We start from the raw sequence: 16,880 nt of genomic DNA on the forward strand, positions 1-16,880 counted from the left end.
AATAGTCACTTTTTCTATCCCAGTAACTTAACATATAGAATGAGAACTCTAAAATTAATACACACATCTCTGAGTTGCTTACAAATTTCATCCTCAATTTTCTTCCCTCAGATTTTTGCTCTGTAATATACTCATAATGATTGTTCACTTTTGTTCAGCTTTTCAAAACTTTGTGTACTCATAGAATCCCTACAGTGTGGAAGCAGGCCATTCAGCCCATCAAGTCCACACTGACCGTCCAAAGAGGAGCATCCCACTCAGACCCTCTTTCACCCTGCATTTCCTATGGCTAATCCACCTAGCCTGAACAATGTGGATAATTTAGTGTGGCCAATCCACCTAACCTGCACATCTTTGGACTGTGGGAGGAAACCACCAGCACCTGGCAGTAACCCACGCAGACGCGGGGAAAATGTGCAAACTCCACACAGACAGTTGCCTGAGGCTGGAATTGAACCCAGGTCCTAGGTGCTGTGAGACAACAGTGCTAACCACAGTGCTGCCCTTAAAGTCACCATGCTGCCCATATAATGTAACTCTTCCATGTTCTTTTAGTTTTAATTACATTTTTAGTTAGGAATAGGATATCATTTCTGTTTTCACTAATTTTAACAAAGAAGTATTTGAAATTAAAAAGTATTACAACATGTCCCTCTATTTTCAATAAAATGGGTGAGGGTAGTTTATTAACTTAATGTGTATTTTAAGAAATCCTTCAGAATGCTAGTTACAAATCTGATGGGTGAAAATGTAATATTCTATAGTTGATCATGGGAGTCCGATTTTTCTGTAGCTAATATAACCCTGTTTGTGACCTCTGACAACTGCTGCAGAACATCCAAATTTCTGTTACTTTATGGTTCTGCCATCGCTCTATGCACTGTGACGCAAACCATAACAAAACTCCAACCTTTGGACATATTCTATAAAGTTGTGAGATGTCATTGGTTTCAAGATTTTTAAACACTGTACTCTATTTTTAAAGATTAAGTTAGAGCAAGTTAACACCTTAGTCTACTAAGTTGTTCATTCTGCTGAGAAGGCCATGCAGAACACTTCACTGTCAGAAAACTGATACACAAGTCAAGATTTATCAGGAGTTCTCCATCTTTGTTAATAGCTGCTAAAATGTACTTATATAGACTTCTAGGGGTAACGCTCAAAATAAAATTAAGAACATGTGTTCTTGTATTAAACAACAGTCAGTTAGTATTCCAAGCCTTCGATATAAATGCAGCTTTTGAAGTCAACATTTGAAGTGACAGAACTGTGTCTTCAGTGAAATTTGTGTAATAAATTGACAATATCTAGAAACATGAAATAAAGTTGTTAGCAATTATTTATATATTGTACAACATGTGAGCTCAATGTGCTTCTACACCACTTTATACTTGCAACTGATTTTAATAAACTTGTGTTTTAAAACCTATTATGGCCTCAATATTCCCTGTCTCTAGTCCTACAACTCTACCCTGAGCTCCACATTCCTTCTCCTCTGATCTCTTGTGTACCTTGTTCAACCTTCAACTGTCCAGAGGCACAATACCTCCAGCCATCCAAGCTTTTAAATTTCAACCCTTAACCTTGCTGTATCTGCAACTTTCTCCTGATTTAATTTGTTCCTTAAACCCTACCTCTTTCGCAAAACGTTTAGTCAACTGCTCTAATATTTCCTTCTTTGGTTGATGTCATTTGTGTCCGAGGGTCACAGAACAAATGGTGATGTAGAAAAAACTCAGTATGCCATTAGGACCAGCTTTACATGTGCCTACAAGACTTGATGGGGAGGTGCCGGTGTTGGACTGGGGTGGACAAAGTTTAAAATCACAGGTTTCGTCCAACGGGGCTGGTGTTGTGTGATTTTTAACCACAAGAATTGAAGCTGCTGAAGTTTTTTAAAACTCTCAGATAGAGAATTCCAGATATTCACTACCCCTGGGAGAATAAATTCCTTTTTAACTCACTTTTAAATGAGGTTTCCTTTATCCTGTAACTATGTCCCCTAGGAGAAAGTGAGGACTGCAGATGCTGGAGATCAGAGCTGAAAATGTGTTGCTGGAATTAAAATCTTCTGGGAGAAAGTGAGGACTGCTCTGTCCCCTAGTCCAGGATTCTCCAACTAGTGGAAATGCTTCTCAATAAGAGCCGGTCAAATCTTGTCTAAGTCTTGTATGTTTCAATAAGATCACCCCTCATTCTTCAAAACTCTAATGATTAACAACCTAACCTGGTTAGCCATTCTTGATAAGTTAAACCCAGCAATCAGCCTAGTGAATCTCTTTTGAACAGTCCCTATTTCCACTGTATTCTTCTTTAAATAAACAGTACACTATACTCCAGGTATAGTCTTACCAACAATCAGTACAATTTTAACAAGATTTTCCTGTTTTAAACTCTAATCCCCAAATAATAAAGGTCAAAATCTGATTTGCTTTCTTAGTTACTTGCTACATCTGCATGTTACTGTTTAATGTTTCATGCACAAGAACATCCAAATCTCTTTGTGCTGCACTTCTTTTGGAGTCTCTCTCCATCCAATTAATATGCTGTCTTTTGAATATTCCTACATTACATTGTATCTACCAAGGTTTTGCCTTTTCACTCAGCTTGCAGATTCCTTACGTCCTGATCACAATATACCCTTCAATGTATTTTCATATTATTATCAAACAAGGATAGATTATACTCTGCTCCCTTCCCCAGTCATTAATGTACAGTAGGCAGTAAATAACTGAGGTCCTCAGATTGATTTTTGTGAAATTATGTTAGTTAGATCTCTCCCACCTGAAAAATGATCCATTGATCATGATGCTGTATTTATGTGCTCAACCATCCTCAATACATGCAAATACACTACCCTCAAAACTGTGAGTTTCTATCTGTACAATAATCTTTTATATGGCACCTTATTGAATATTTCCTCAAAATACAAATACTCTACATCTACCAAATCCTCTTTATCAAATCTACTTATTATATCTTCAATAAACTTTGGAAAATTTGTCAAACATTACTTCCTTTTCACAAAACCATGTTGACTTTGCTTGACTACGTTAAGTTTATTTAAATGCCCTGTTCTTTATTCCTTCATGATGAAATTTAACATTTTCCCAACAACATATATTAGGCTAACTGGCCTGTAGTTTCCTGCATTCTGTCTCCCTCCATTCTAAACAAGGAGATCACATTAGCAGTTTGTCAATCCACTGGAACCTCTTGGAATCTAGTGACTTCTTGGAATCTAGTGAATTCAACCAATGTCTCCACTACCTGTGCAACCACTTCCTTTAAAATCAATGGTTCGAATCTATCTGGTCCTGGTGATTTGTCTGCCTCTAGTTTGACAAATCTTTTGTCCCTAGAGAGTCAGACTGTTACAAGATCTTTCTTCCAATTAATACTAGCTCATCCGTTATCTTCAGGACATTTATAGTGTCCTCTAATGTGAAGACCAATGTAAAATATTGGTTTAAATTATCTGCCATTTACCTGTTCCCCATTATCAATTCCAAAGTTGTGTCCTCCAAGGATCTCGTTCTTACTCTATGTACTCTTCTTTCACATACTTGTACTAGCTCTTGCTGTTTGATTTTATATTTCTTGCCAATTTATTTTCATAATCAATTTTCTTTGATTTATTTTCAGTCATCTGCAGCTAGTTCTTAAAAACATCTAATCGTCTGGCCTACAATTAGTTTTCATCACTTTGTACGTCGTAGTTTTGATTGAATATTCTCCTTAACCCCCTTTGTTAACTATGAATCATTCATTCTTCTTATCAAGTCCTTCTTCTGTCCAATACAAACTTTGCTGAATGTTGTGAGAAATAGCTGCCTAAATGTTTGCCATTGTGCATCCATTGATACTTCCCAGACTATTTTCCCAGTTTACATTGGACAACTCATAGAATTTCTACAGCAACAGCCACACCAACCCTCTGAAGAGTAGCCCACCCAGACCAATTCTCCCACTGCTCTACATTTACCCCTGACTAAATGCACTTAACCTACACATCCCTGAACACTATGGACAATTTAGCATGGCCAATTCACCTAACCTGCACATCTTTGGATTGTGGGAGGAAACGGGAGCATCCGGAGGAAACCCATGTAGACACAGGAAGAATGTGCAAACTCCACCCTGACAGTTGCCTAAGGTGGGAATTGAACTTGGGTCCCTAGCACTGTGAGGCAATAGTGCTAACCACTGAATCACTGTGCCGTCCCTCCTTTTCTCATTCCTCTGTAATTGGTTGCTTTCCCTCAGACTGAATTTGAAATCCCATCATATTGTGATTGCTACCCCTTAGAGGATTCTTAACAAAATACAAACTCTTGTTAAAAATAAAAGCAAATTACTGCGGATGCTGCAATCTGAAACCAAAAGAGAAAAAGCTGGAAAATCTCAGCAGGTCTGGCAGCATGTGTAAGGAGAGAAAAAAGCTGACATTTCAAGTCTAACTGACCCTTTGTCAAAGCTTTGACAAAGGGTCAGTTAGACTCGAAACATCAGCTACAATCCCTTGTTAATCTTACCTCAGTTACCTCAGCCACATTCGGGAGATTTAAACAATCCTTAGATAAGCACATCGATGATTATGGGATAGTGTAGGGGGACGAGCTGAGAAAAGTTCACAGGTTGGCATAGCATTGAGGGCCGAAGTGCCTGTTCTGTGCTGTATTGTTCTATGTTCTATGTTTTACTACATGTTACTAGATATAAAATAGCTTTTTGTCAGGTAGGTTCTGCAACATGCTGTTCTAAGAAACAATCCCAGGTGCACACTAGAAATGTAATTACCATGTTATCTTGCAAATTCAATTTATCCAATCAATACGCAGATTAAAATCACACATGACCATTGTATTGTTCTTCTTACATGACTTATTCCTTCCTGATTTGAATGAGCCAACGTTTCAAAGGTCGATGTCCAACTCTCATATGTGACCTTGTTCCCTTAGCATTCCTTATTTCCACCTAAACTGATCCCACATTTTGATCTATTTTACCTATGTCACGATTCACCACTGCATTAAACTGATTTGTCCCACACCAATTTCAGAGCCATGCATTTACCTCTCTCATCTTATTTACTCCATATCAATCTGCACGTGGCTAGAGTAGTATTCCAGAGATTATTAACTTTGTACTCTTGCTTTTTAAATTTAGCCCAAAACTGCTTATGATCCCTCCATGGAACATCTTTCCTATTTCTACCTCTGTCATTGGTACCAACGTAGACCCAATGGCAACTGGATCCTTCTCCTCCTTACTCCAATTTCCTCTCCAACTAAGAAGCGATGTTCTGAACCTTGGCATGAGGTTGACAACATTGCCTTTGTGTCTCTCTGTCTTTGCTGCAGAGAACAGTATGTGTTTCCCTAACTACACTATTCCTTACTATCACAACATTTCTCTTTACTCCCCAAACATGAACAGCATTCTGGTCTACAGTGTTGTAGTCAGTTCATTTATTCTCCTTACAGTTTTGCTAAGTGTTGTTTTAGCTATAGAACTAATAATTGTTTATGCAATCACTTCATAAAGTGTATGTTTGTTAAAAAATATAGAAATTATATTCTAGCAATTTTTTGGCAACATTTGTGGTAAGCTATGCTGTTTTTCTAGATCTGGAGCATAATCCGTACTATGTAATTAGAACAGAAAATCTGGCAGTGCCATTATGCTGTTTGATAAATAGTAAGGCAGAAATTCCATCTCTAATTTTATTGTCGCCAATATGACTCTTTCACAAATTCCAGTTTCAGCATCACTTTGATACAAGCAATGGACCCCAGCAAAGTAGAGTGGTCAATGGGCTTCACCTATCAGCACCCATGGAGTAATTGATAAGGAGATTTGATTGAAATGTTATTCCTTGGCAAGGCCTATGCATCTTCACATGACATGAACACCTGCCTTTAGCAGCAGAAAAGTCCTCCTGGCTGTAACTGGAATGTAGCTGATGAGATGTTCAGGGGAGCGCAGTAGCTCCTCCCACTCTCCACTCATGTCTAACTGTACATCAGCTTACTCATAAAACCTCCCAATTAAACTGTTCTCCCATATCTGTTTCCGACATTTGACTAGAAAAGGAAATAAAACAATATCAATGTCAATTCTGTGGGTCATTCACTTGTCTGGATTTCACAGGTCGAGAATTTGGGCTGATTGTGACATTGATTGTGTTGGATCTAATCAGACTAGACAGATTTCAGCTCAATGTATCCTAACCATCAATGCAGCTATTAAAAAAAGAAACTATTATTTGCTTTATTATATTCTGGCCACGTTTCACAATTAATATCACTTCTTATTTACATTCATCTCTCACCAAATCAATATATTATCATCTGCTTCCTAGTTTTAAGTAAAGTAAACAGTAAATGTTCTCCAAAAGGTTGCTCAGTTGCACTGATTTTATTGGATTTTCTTTTCCCACTTCTCAGTCCTGTGAAATATTCCCAGTTTCTACCTACATTCCATTTGATGACATCGACTAGAGTAGGAATGATGCATGTGGGGGGAAATATGACCACAGCTTCCTAATGCTAGGTATTGCTTAGTTCATTCACTGGCCAAATGTTTACCAAAATCCCCTAAAACAAGAGAACAAATGTTCCCAATGTTCTGTAACTGCCCAAATGACAGTAAACCACATTTAATAAAGAACCAACTCAAAAACATTCATGGAAAATTGGATAGTTTGTTTTTATTTTGTGTCCAGTCTACTGTCTTTGACGGAAGCTTTACATAATAAACATACAAAATTGATGTGCAAGCAATGTTGGTCCCTTGGGTCCACCCCACAGTCGTGATGGTGGGAATGTCATGGCAAAACAGTTTCCACCGCCTCCCCTTCCCATGGACGTACAACCTCCTGGGAGAGGAAACGATAAGACAAAATCCCAGGGCCACCAAGAGAAATATACTCTGCACCAAGAGAAATATATTCTGTCATTTGCAGGTGATTAAAGCCAGTTCACACATGAGTATTGTGTTCACTATCTTACCATGAATCATCTATGCCATGTGACCTCTGCCTCAGCCAAGGACCGGATCAGCTCCATATTGAAGATGGAAAAGCAGCCAGCAATACATTGCAGAGACTCACTATTCTCTTTGAAAGAAACAAAGGCCTCACACGTATTCCTGCTCATGTGAAGCTTGAACTCATCTCACATGATCCTCCTTGTTCTGTCAAAAAACATAGTTCACCAACATAAGCACAGTTCTTTACATGTATCTACGTAGCTGAACTAATCCAATGTGAACATGTGATTTTATGGGAGTGTTTAACCCTGGAGAATTTTGTTCTGAGAAATAGCACAATAGCACATAACTCAAGTGAGAAATTACAGAGCCATTGTTGATCAGCATAAAGTAATTACACTCAGTGCTTTGCCACATTTATGCAGCCAGGTTTTTAAAAAATTCATTCTCAGCATGTGGGTGTCACTAGCCAGGCCAAGATTCATTGTCCATCCCTAAATGCCCAAAGAGCATTTAAGGGTCAACCACATTACTGTGGGTCTGGAGTCACATGTAAGCCAGACCAGGCAGGCATGGTAATCTCCTTCCCTAAAAGGCATTAGTGAATCCAGGTGGTTTCTTTCCCTGCCAAAAATAGTTCCATGGTGATCATTAGAGTCTTAATTCCAGATGATGAAGGGCTCTGGCCCGAAACGTCGAATTTCCTGTTCCTTGGATGCTGCCTAACCTCCTGTGCTTTAACCAGCAACACATTTTCAGCTGTGATCTCCAGCATCTGCAGACCTCACTTTTTACTCTTAATTCCAGATTTCTATTGAACTTAAATTCCAACATCTTTAATGGGGGCAAACCCAGGTCTCCAGAATATTGGTCTGGGCCTCTGTGATAATAGGCCATTGCCTCCTCCCTTATCAATTGCAGGGGTTAGGAATTCACCATAAATGTAGAAAGTATCAAGACCAGGGTAGCTTATTCTGTGGAATGTAGAACCATTTTATTACCAGTTGGTGTCTCTTGTGCACTGTGTAAATGCAATAGTGCCACCTAGTGATTATAATCTAATGTGGTTAAAAAAGTGACTTCTGTTTCTCAATGCAAAATATGTGTCTACTCTTGTCTCAGAACAGGAGATGAAATGTTACCACCTGTTAAACTAATGTCACAATCCTAATTCATTTCTGGAGTATGGTATTTTTTTCCAGATGATTGCCCTTGCTGTGCTGAGGCCCTTGCCACTTTGACCAGTATATGGTAGTGGGTAAGGCTTGTTTGAGGTGGCTCATTGCTACCAATTCTCTTTCATCTTGGCCCTGTCAAATGATTAATGGTACAGAGTATGCCACCCTAGAGTATCTACAGAGGAGGCACTATTCTTAGATATCAAGATGTTTTATTGCATTAGTGGTGAAGCACCAGGGACCTGGATTTGATTCCAGCCTCGATCAACTGTCTGTGTGGAGTTTGCATGTTCTCCTCGTGTCTGTGTGGATTTCTGCCAGGTGCTCCAATTCCTCTCACAGAGCAAAGAAGTGCCGTTTAGGTGGATTGTCCATGCTAAACTGCTTCTAGTGTCCAGGGGTGTGTAGGCTAGGTGCATTGGCCATAGGAACTGCAGGGTTACGGGAAAGGGTAGGTCTAGGTGGGATGCTCTTCAGGGGTCTGGTGCAGTCTTGATAGGCTGAATGGCCTGTATCTGCACTGTAGGGATTCTATTTATAGAATTTAAATTGCACCATCTGGGATTTGAACTGATGTTCTCAGAACATTAGGCTGGGGTTCTGGGTTAGTCAGTCCAGTGACATTACTATTATGACACTGCCTCCCTACTAACTTAAGACTCTCACCTTGTCGGTTTAAGCTTCACTTCAGTAAAATCCTCCCATTGAACAGATTGCTGTGTTGTTCACTTGAAACATGGTATCAGAAGTGGGGAGTGCCCAGACCTGAAATAAAAAGCACAGCTGCAGAGCTGCCACTGAAAAGGAAATTGAAACAAATAGGGGTGGCACGGTGGCTCAGTGGTTAGCACTGCTGCCTCACAATGCCAGGGACCCGGGTTCGATTCCAGAGGAGTTTGCACATTCTCCTGTGTCTGGGTGCTCTGGTTTCCCCCCACAATCCAAAAGATGTGCAGGTCAGGTGAATTGGCAGTGCTAAATTGCCCATAGAATTAGGTGCATTAATCAGAGGGAAATGGGTCTGGGTGGGTTACTCTTCGGAGGGTCGGTGTGGATTTGTTGGGTCGAAGGCCTGTTTCCACACTGTAAGGAATCTGATCTAAAAACAAAGATCACAGTGAAAATTCTGTTTGAGACAAAACGGATGCAGGTTTTCACCGATTGGTTCCTGTTCAAGGTATTGGGGATGCGAGGCACTCCTTTACCACGAATAATGGCAGAATTATGTAATATCTATGGATTTGTTCAGCAAACCAGAACAAGAAAACAACGTAACATTTATATTACTGTTAGGAAGAAACTGTCTCAAAATCTATTCCATCCTAAATCTCTCTGAAAAGCAGAAAAAGAAAACACATGGCAGAAATTCACAAAGCTTTGAAGGCATGATTTGGGTCCTGACTGAATATTATGTAAGAACATCTCATATTCAATACTAGGGAATAAATTGAAAAAGAACCAACTTAATTTAAGGACAATGTATGCAATGACTGATATAAACAATGGACTGCTAAGGCGTACAAATAGTTGTGTATATAACTGGTAGATTTGGTAACTAAAATGTATACAACAATGGATGCCATTTTTTTCTTTCTTTTGTATCTGAAGATGGATGTTTGTATTGAAAAGCAATCCTGCATAAATGTTAGTCCTAGTCTGCCATCTAGTCACCTGACCTACATACACATATATACACACTGTGAACTTCACTTCAATAAAGTCCTTGTGATGAACACACTGCTGTGTTGTACACTTGAAACAATGGGTTTTGATGCCACTCACGTGGAATATGATGAGACAGATAAAAAGTTTTCCCATTTTTACCTAAAGGAGAGGTGGCCAATTGCTTCAAAATAGTTTATTGAAATTTCCGTTTTTAACTTGCCATGATGTTGGGCAATTATCTTCTTTTAATCCCAGATCTGTATTTCTGTCTTGCTACAAAACCCTGAGTTCCTGGAGGTTTCACTTCAGCACTTCTAATCCAGTCTTCAGAAGATAGATCTTAGCATTGGAGTGAAGAATCATTATCCTGGAATATAAAAATGTGGCTTGTGAATGCAGCCCTACTTTGGCTGTAGTGTGAAAAGCGAAGACAGTGGAGTGTTTATTGAAATAAGAAAGATTACATTTTAGGAAGCAGTCAATTCAACATTTTTACAATTTTTGCCTAAAGGTGATTGAGATTGCAGACATTGAAGAAAATCAACTATTATTATGGACCAGCACAAGTGTAGAAAATCCTCCTCTCATTATTTGATATTAATTTATCCAGATTCCAATGTGAAAAGACTAACATAATTTTTTGGAAAACTGCACCAAAAACTATTAGCTCCTCTCACAAAGCAATAAATTGTATTTCAAAATGAGCGGTGCCATGATTCACTGCTCTACAATGTCTCTTCCTGCACCAGAATTAATTTAGATGATTTGCAATCTGTGCAAATCACTTTAAATGTTTTGTATTTTGTAATAAGCTGTTGCTCAACATATTCCTATGCTTCAGCAGAATTAGGGAATGCAAAACTATCAAAACAACATTGAGCTCCCGGTCAATTGAGGCAAAGTGTTAAAATGCTGTGTTGAAACTTAATTTATGCAAAGTTAGCAACTGAAATGATAATTGGCCTCTCTCATTTTACCTGCCACTGGGTGGAGAAACAGCAAGTCTGAATGGTCTGTGCTTTGATGACAATTAAAAGAAAAGCGCAGTTACTGAAACCCAGGCAATGCCATGACAAACCTGCATTCAGCTCTTATATTCTGTGATTGTCATGCACATCCAAGTTTGTGTTCTTCTGCAAACTCAGTTAATACTTCTAATGCCTGCACTTTGTCAGATATAACCTGTCTTGATCCATGGTGGCTCAGTGGTTAGCACTGCTGCCTCACAGCACTAGTGACACTGGTTCAATTTCAGACGTGGTGACTGTGTGGAGTCTGCACATTTTCTCTGTGTCTGTGTGAGTTTCCTCCCACAGTCCAAAGATGTGCAGATTAGGTGGATTAGCCATGGGAAAGGCAGGGTTACAGTGATAGGGTAGGGGTGGGGGTTGAACTGGGTGGCATGTTCTTTGGAGAGTCAGACTTGATGTTCCAAATGGCCTGCTTCCACAGTGTAGTGATTCTATGTTACAGATCAAGACAATTGGCCAGTCTGAATAACATGTTTCTAAGGCATGAATTTTCAAATACTGTCGCCACTGTATTGCCCCACCATTAAATTTAACATTTAAGTCAAATTAGTCTCACCAGGAATTCATCACCACCGTCATTGACTAATTTTAAACTTAGCATTGTGGTTAGGTTCCCCAGCGTTGAACACAGTGCTTTTAAAGAAACAGGCCTGGTAAAGAGGCCTACATTCGTGCATGATTTTGAACTACAAAGCTCGATTTCAGTCCTGATCACTTGTGAAGTCCAATAACGTCAGATTATCACCACTGTTCCTATTATGTTAGACAGCAGGTGTTAGCATTTAATATGTGGTTTCAATTTAAAACTTATGCTGACTCATCTCATATCCCATTTCACTGTTCGTACCTCACAGAGGATTGTCAAAATCAGGTACTTGGGGAAAGTATCAGCTTTTTAAAATGTCCAGTAATTGTACTTGCTAAGTATTTCATTAGCTGTAAAGCACATTGGGATGTTCGGAGGTTATGAAAGGCACTGTATAACTCTTTCTCTTTTTATAAGTAGGTTAAACTTTTAAAAATTGCAGGAGACATTGTTGAGCTCCACCTGCATGCAGTTCAACCTACACATTCACAAAGGAGAGAGAGAACATGAGACATATGAGCAATAACCCCTTCAAGCTTGCTTCACCATTCAATAAGATCAAGATCATCAACCTCAACACAAGCTGTCCTTGTCCGACTGCAGCCACATCTGGACAAGTGACAAGGCAACATTCATGCCTTACAAGTGCCAAACGCTGCTCATCTTCAATTGAACTGTCCCCCCATGACATTCAATAGCAGTGACATCACTGTATCCCATACCATTATCATCCTGGGAGCTAATCATTGACCAGAAAATTAATAAGATCAACCACATAGATACGATGATGACTGATCACAGGGCACAAGTCAGGAGTGTGGTAGATTACACTCCACTTGCCTGGATGAGTGCAGCTATAATTGCTCTTAAGAAGCTTTTTGAAATATCCAGGACAACAACAACAACAATTTTTATTTATACAGTGCCTTTCACATAAGAGACTGTCTTAGGCAGGTCAGACGATCATTATCTCATAAAATTTGCCATCAAGCCACACTAGACAACATCAGGATACGTCACCAAAAGATTGATCAATTTAACAATTTTAAGGAACATCTTGAATGAAGAAAAGGTGTTTCAGGCAGAGAATTAGGGAGGGTGGCATGGAGGCTCAGAGGTTAGCACTGCTACCTTATAGTGGCAGGGACCAGGGTTTGATTCCACGCTCAAGCAACTGTCCATGTGGAGTTTGCATAATTTACCCATGTTTGTGTAGATTTCCTCCTACAGTCCAAAAATTTGCAGGTTAGGAGGATTGGCCATGGGAAATACAGAGTTGTTAGTGGGGAGAGGGGTGTTATATGGAGCTTGCTTCCACACTGTAGACATTCTATGAGAATTCCTAAGCTTACGACTTAGATAGCTGAAGACATGGAAATTGTTGGGGAAATGATTAAATTGGGGATGCTCAAGGGCTCAGAATTAGACAAGTGCAGATATCTCAATGGTTGTGAGGCTGGAGGAGATGCATTTGAAAATACAATTGGCAATATCATTTTAATTTCAGGGTGTTGCTAAACCAGAGCTGAAAATGTGTTGCTGGAAAAGCGCAGCAGGTCAGGCAGCATCCAAAGAGCAGGAGAATCGATGTTTTGGACATGAGCCCTTCTTCAGGAATTCCTGAAGAAGGGCTCATGCCCGAAACGTCGATTCTCCTGCTCCTTGGATGCTGCCTGACCTGCTGAGCTTTTCCAGCAACACATTTTCAGCTCTGATCTCCAGCATCTGCCGTGCTCACTTTCTCCTGTTGCTAAACCAGAGCAACACTGGAAAGTTGGAACAGGGTAAAAGGTGAATGGGAGTTGGTAGAATAAGGGCATAGGCCAACAAAGTTTTGATGACAAAAATTCAAAGAACTGTGAGTGCTGGCAATCTGAAACAAAAGAAATTGCTGGAGAAAGAAAGCTAGCCTGGCAGCATCTGTGGAAAGAAAGCAGAATTAACATTTCGGGTTAAGGGTCTCTTCTTCAGGACTGATTGCAGCCAGGAAAAGGTTGATTCTGCAACTGCAGAAGGCCTAACCTCTGCCCATTAACTTACTCCTTCCTCACCATCCAAGGCCCCACACACAGCTTCCAGGTGAACAAGCAATTTACCTGCACTTCACTCAATCCATTCTATTGTATTCGCTGCTTTAAATGTGGTCTCATCTCCAAGGGGGAAATGAAGCATAGACTCGGTGACCACTTTGCAGAATACCTATGTTCTGTCCACAAACATAACTCTGAGCTTCCTGTTGCCTGTCAGTTCAAAACACCACTGTGTTCCCTGGTTAACATCTCTGTCTCAGGCTTGCTGTAGTGTTCCAGTGAAGCTCAGTGCAAGCTGGAAAAATAGTATCACATTTTCCACTTGGAAACCCACAGCTTTCTGGACTTAATATTGAGTTCAAGAGCTGTTACCATAATCAACTCATTGTCAGCCACTAAAGGTCTCCATTAGTAGCTATTGATTCTCCAGGCTGACTATTATCCATTCTTTTGCTACCCAAATCTTGTTCTCTCTCCCTGGGCTCCATCTCCACTTATCGTTTACTCCTCCAGCACTCTCCCCATCCCATTTCAACATATACACCAGCCTTTAACTAGCTACAATCAGTTCTGAAGAAGGGTCACTGGTCTAGAGTCATAGAGTCATAGAAATGTAAAACACGGAAACAGACCCTTCAGTCCAACTTGTCTAGATCTTGCTGACCAGCTACCCCAATCCAATCTAGTCCCACCTGCCAGTGCCCAGCCCATTTCCCTCCAAACCCTTCCTATTCATATACATCCAGATGTCTTTTAAATGTTGCAATTGTATCAGCCTCCACCACTTCCTCTGGCAGCTCATTCCATACACGTACCACCATCTGCGTGAAAAAGTTGCCACTTACATCCCTTTTATATCTTTCCCCTCTCATCCTAAACCTATATCCTCTAGTTCTGGACTCCCCCACCACAGGGAAAAGACTTTGTCTATTTATCCTATCCATTCCCCTCATGATTTTATAAACCTCTAAAAGGTCACCCCTCAGCCTCTGATGCTCCAGGGAAAACAGCCCCAGCCTGTTTAGCCTCTCCCCATAGCTCAAATTCTCCAATTCTGCAAACATCCTTGTAAATCTTTTCTGAATCCTTTCAAGTTTCACAACATCTTTCTGATAGGAAGGAGTCCAGAATTGTACGGAATATTCCAACAGTGGCCGAACCAATGTCCTGCACAGCCACAACATGACCTCCCAACCCCTTTATTCAATATTCTGATGAATAAAGGAAAGCATACCAAACACTTTCTCCTATCTACTTGTGACTTCACTTTCAAGGATCTGTGATCAAGATCCCATTGTAATCTGAGGTAACCTTCTTCACTGTCCAATACACCTTCAATGTTGGTGTCATCTGCAAATTTGCCTCTTATGCTCACATTCAAATCATTTAGATAAATGATGAAAAGTAGTGGACCCAGCACTGATTCTTGTGACACTCCACTGGTAACAGGCCTCCAATTTGAAAAACAACCCTCCACCACCATCCTCTGTCTTATACCTTTGAGCCAGTTCTGTATCCAAATGGGTGGTTCTCCCTGTATTCCATGAGATCTAACCTTGCAAACCAGTCTCTCATGGGGAACCTTGTCAAATGCCTTACTGAAGTCCATATAGATCACATCTATTGCTCTGCCCTCATCAAGCCTCTTTGTTACTTCTTCAAAAAACTCAATCACGAAACTAGAAACATTAACTCTGCTTTCTCTGCACAGATGTTACCAGACCTGCTGAGTTTTTCCAGCAATTTCTATTTTTGTTTCAAGGTTTTGATGAACTCAGGTTCATGGACACTAGAATGTGGAGCACATTCGAATATATAGTGGCAGAGTTAAGCAATTTTGTGAAGGCAGAAAAAGCTATTTTTTTACTAGTCTGTACATGTGATCAGAACTGCAAAGGGAGTGAAACATCAAAATAGGGAAGTACTGTTATAACTGCAGTAAATTAGCAAAAGCACTTTTGCATGGTTTCTGTCTCCTTATTTAAGGCGAGATAAAGTTGCATTGGAATCAGTTCAGAGGACGTAATTTGAATAGGCGATGTAGTGGACAGCAAAGAAGATTATCTCAGATTACAACGGGATCTTGATCAAATGGGCCAATGGGATGAGAAGTGGCAGATGGAGTTTAATTTAGATAAATGTGAGGTGCTGCATTTTGGGAAAGCAAATCTTAGCAGGACTTACACACTTAATGGTAAGGTCCTAGAGAGTGTGGCTGAACAAAAAGACCTTGGAGTACAGGTTCATAGCTCCTTGAAAGTGGAGTCACAGGTAGCTAGGATAGTAAAGATGGTGTTTGGAATGCTTTCCTTTATTGGTCAGAGTGCAGGACTTGAGCGGTCATGTTGCGGCTGTACAGGACATTGGTTAGGCCACTGTTGGAATATTGTGTGCAGTTCTTGTCTCCTTCCTATCAGAAAGATGTTGTGAAACTTGAAAGGGTTCAGAAAAGATTTACAAGGATGTTGCCAGGGTTGGAGAATTTGAGCTATGGGGAGAGGCTGAACAGGCTGGGGCTATTTTCCCTGGAGCGTCAGAGGCTGAGGGGTAACTTTATAGAAGTCTACAAAATCATGAGGGGCATGGATAGGATAAATAGACAATGTCTTTTCCTTGTGGTGGGTGACTCCAGAACTAGAGGGCATAGGTTTAGGGTGAGTGGGGAAAGATATAAAAGAGACCTAAGGGGCAACTTTTTCACACAAAGGGTGGTACATGTATGGAATGAGATGCCAGAGAAGGTGAAGGAGGCTGGTACAATTGAAGCATTTAAAAGGCATCTGGAAGGTTATATGAATAGGAAGGATTTGGAGGAATATGGGGTGGGTGCTGGCGGGTGGGATTTGATTGGGTTGGGATGGACTTTGGGTTGTGTTGGTGATACTTTCCATTCCTAAGTGCCCTTGTCAAGGCATTGGTGAATGATATTCTGGATCCACTACAGTCCATGAGGTGTAGGGACTCTCATGGTGTCACTGGAAAGGAGTTCCAGAGTTTGGACCCAGGGACAAAGGTGGAATGATGATACAGTTCAGATTAATGTGTGGCTTGGTGGCAAGTTGTGGGAATGCCTCCTGTGACGGCCATGGTGATGTACAGCATGGAAACACACCCTTTGGTTCAACTTATCCATGCCAACCAGATATTTTACATTAATCTAGACCCATTTGCCTGCAGTTGGCCCCTATAGAGTCATAGAGTCATAGAGATGTACAGCATGAAAACAGACCCTTCAGTCCGACTCGTCCATGCTGATCAGATATCCCAACCTAACCTAGTCCCACCTGCCAGCACCCAGCCTATATCCTTCCAAACCCTTCCTATTTATATACCCATCCAAGTGCCTCTTAAATGTTGCAATTGTACCAGCCTCCACCACTTCGTCTGGCAGCTCATT

Source organism: Hemiscyllium ocellatum, chromosome 8, assembly GCF_020745735.1.
Source record: "Hemiscyllium ocellatum isolate sHemOce1 chromosome 8, sHemOce1.pat.X.cur, whole genome shotgun sequence".
In the NCBI taxonomy this organism is placed as follows: Eukaryota; Metazoa; Chordata; class Chondrichthyes; order Orectolobiformes; family Hemiscylliidae; genus Hemiscyllium; species Hemiscyllium ocellatum.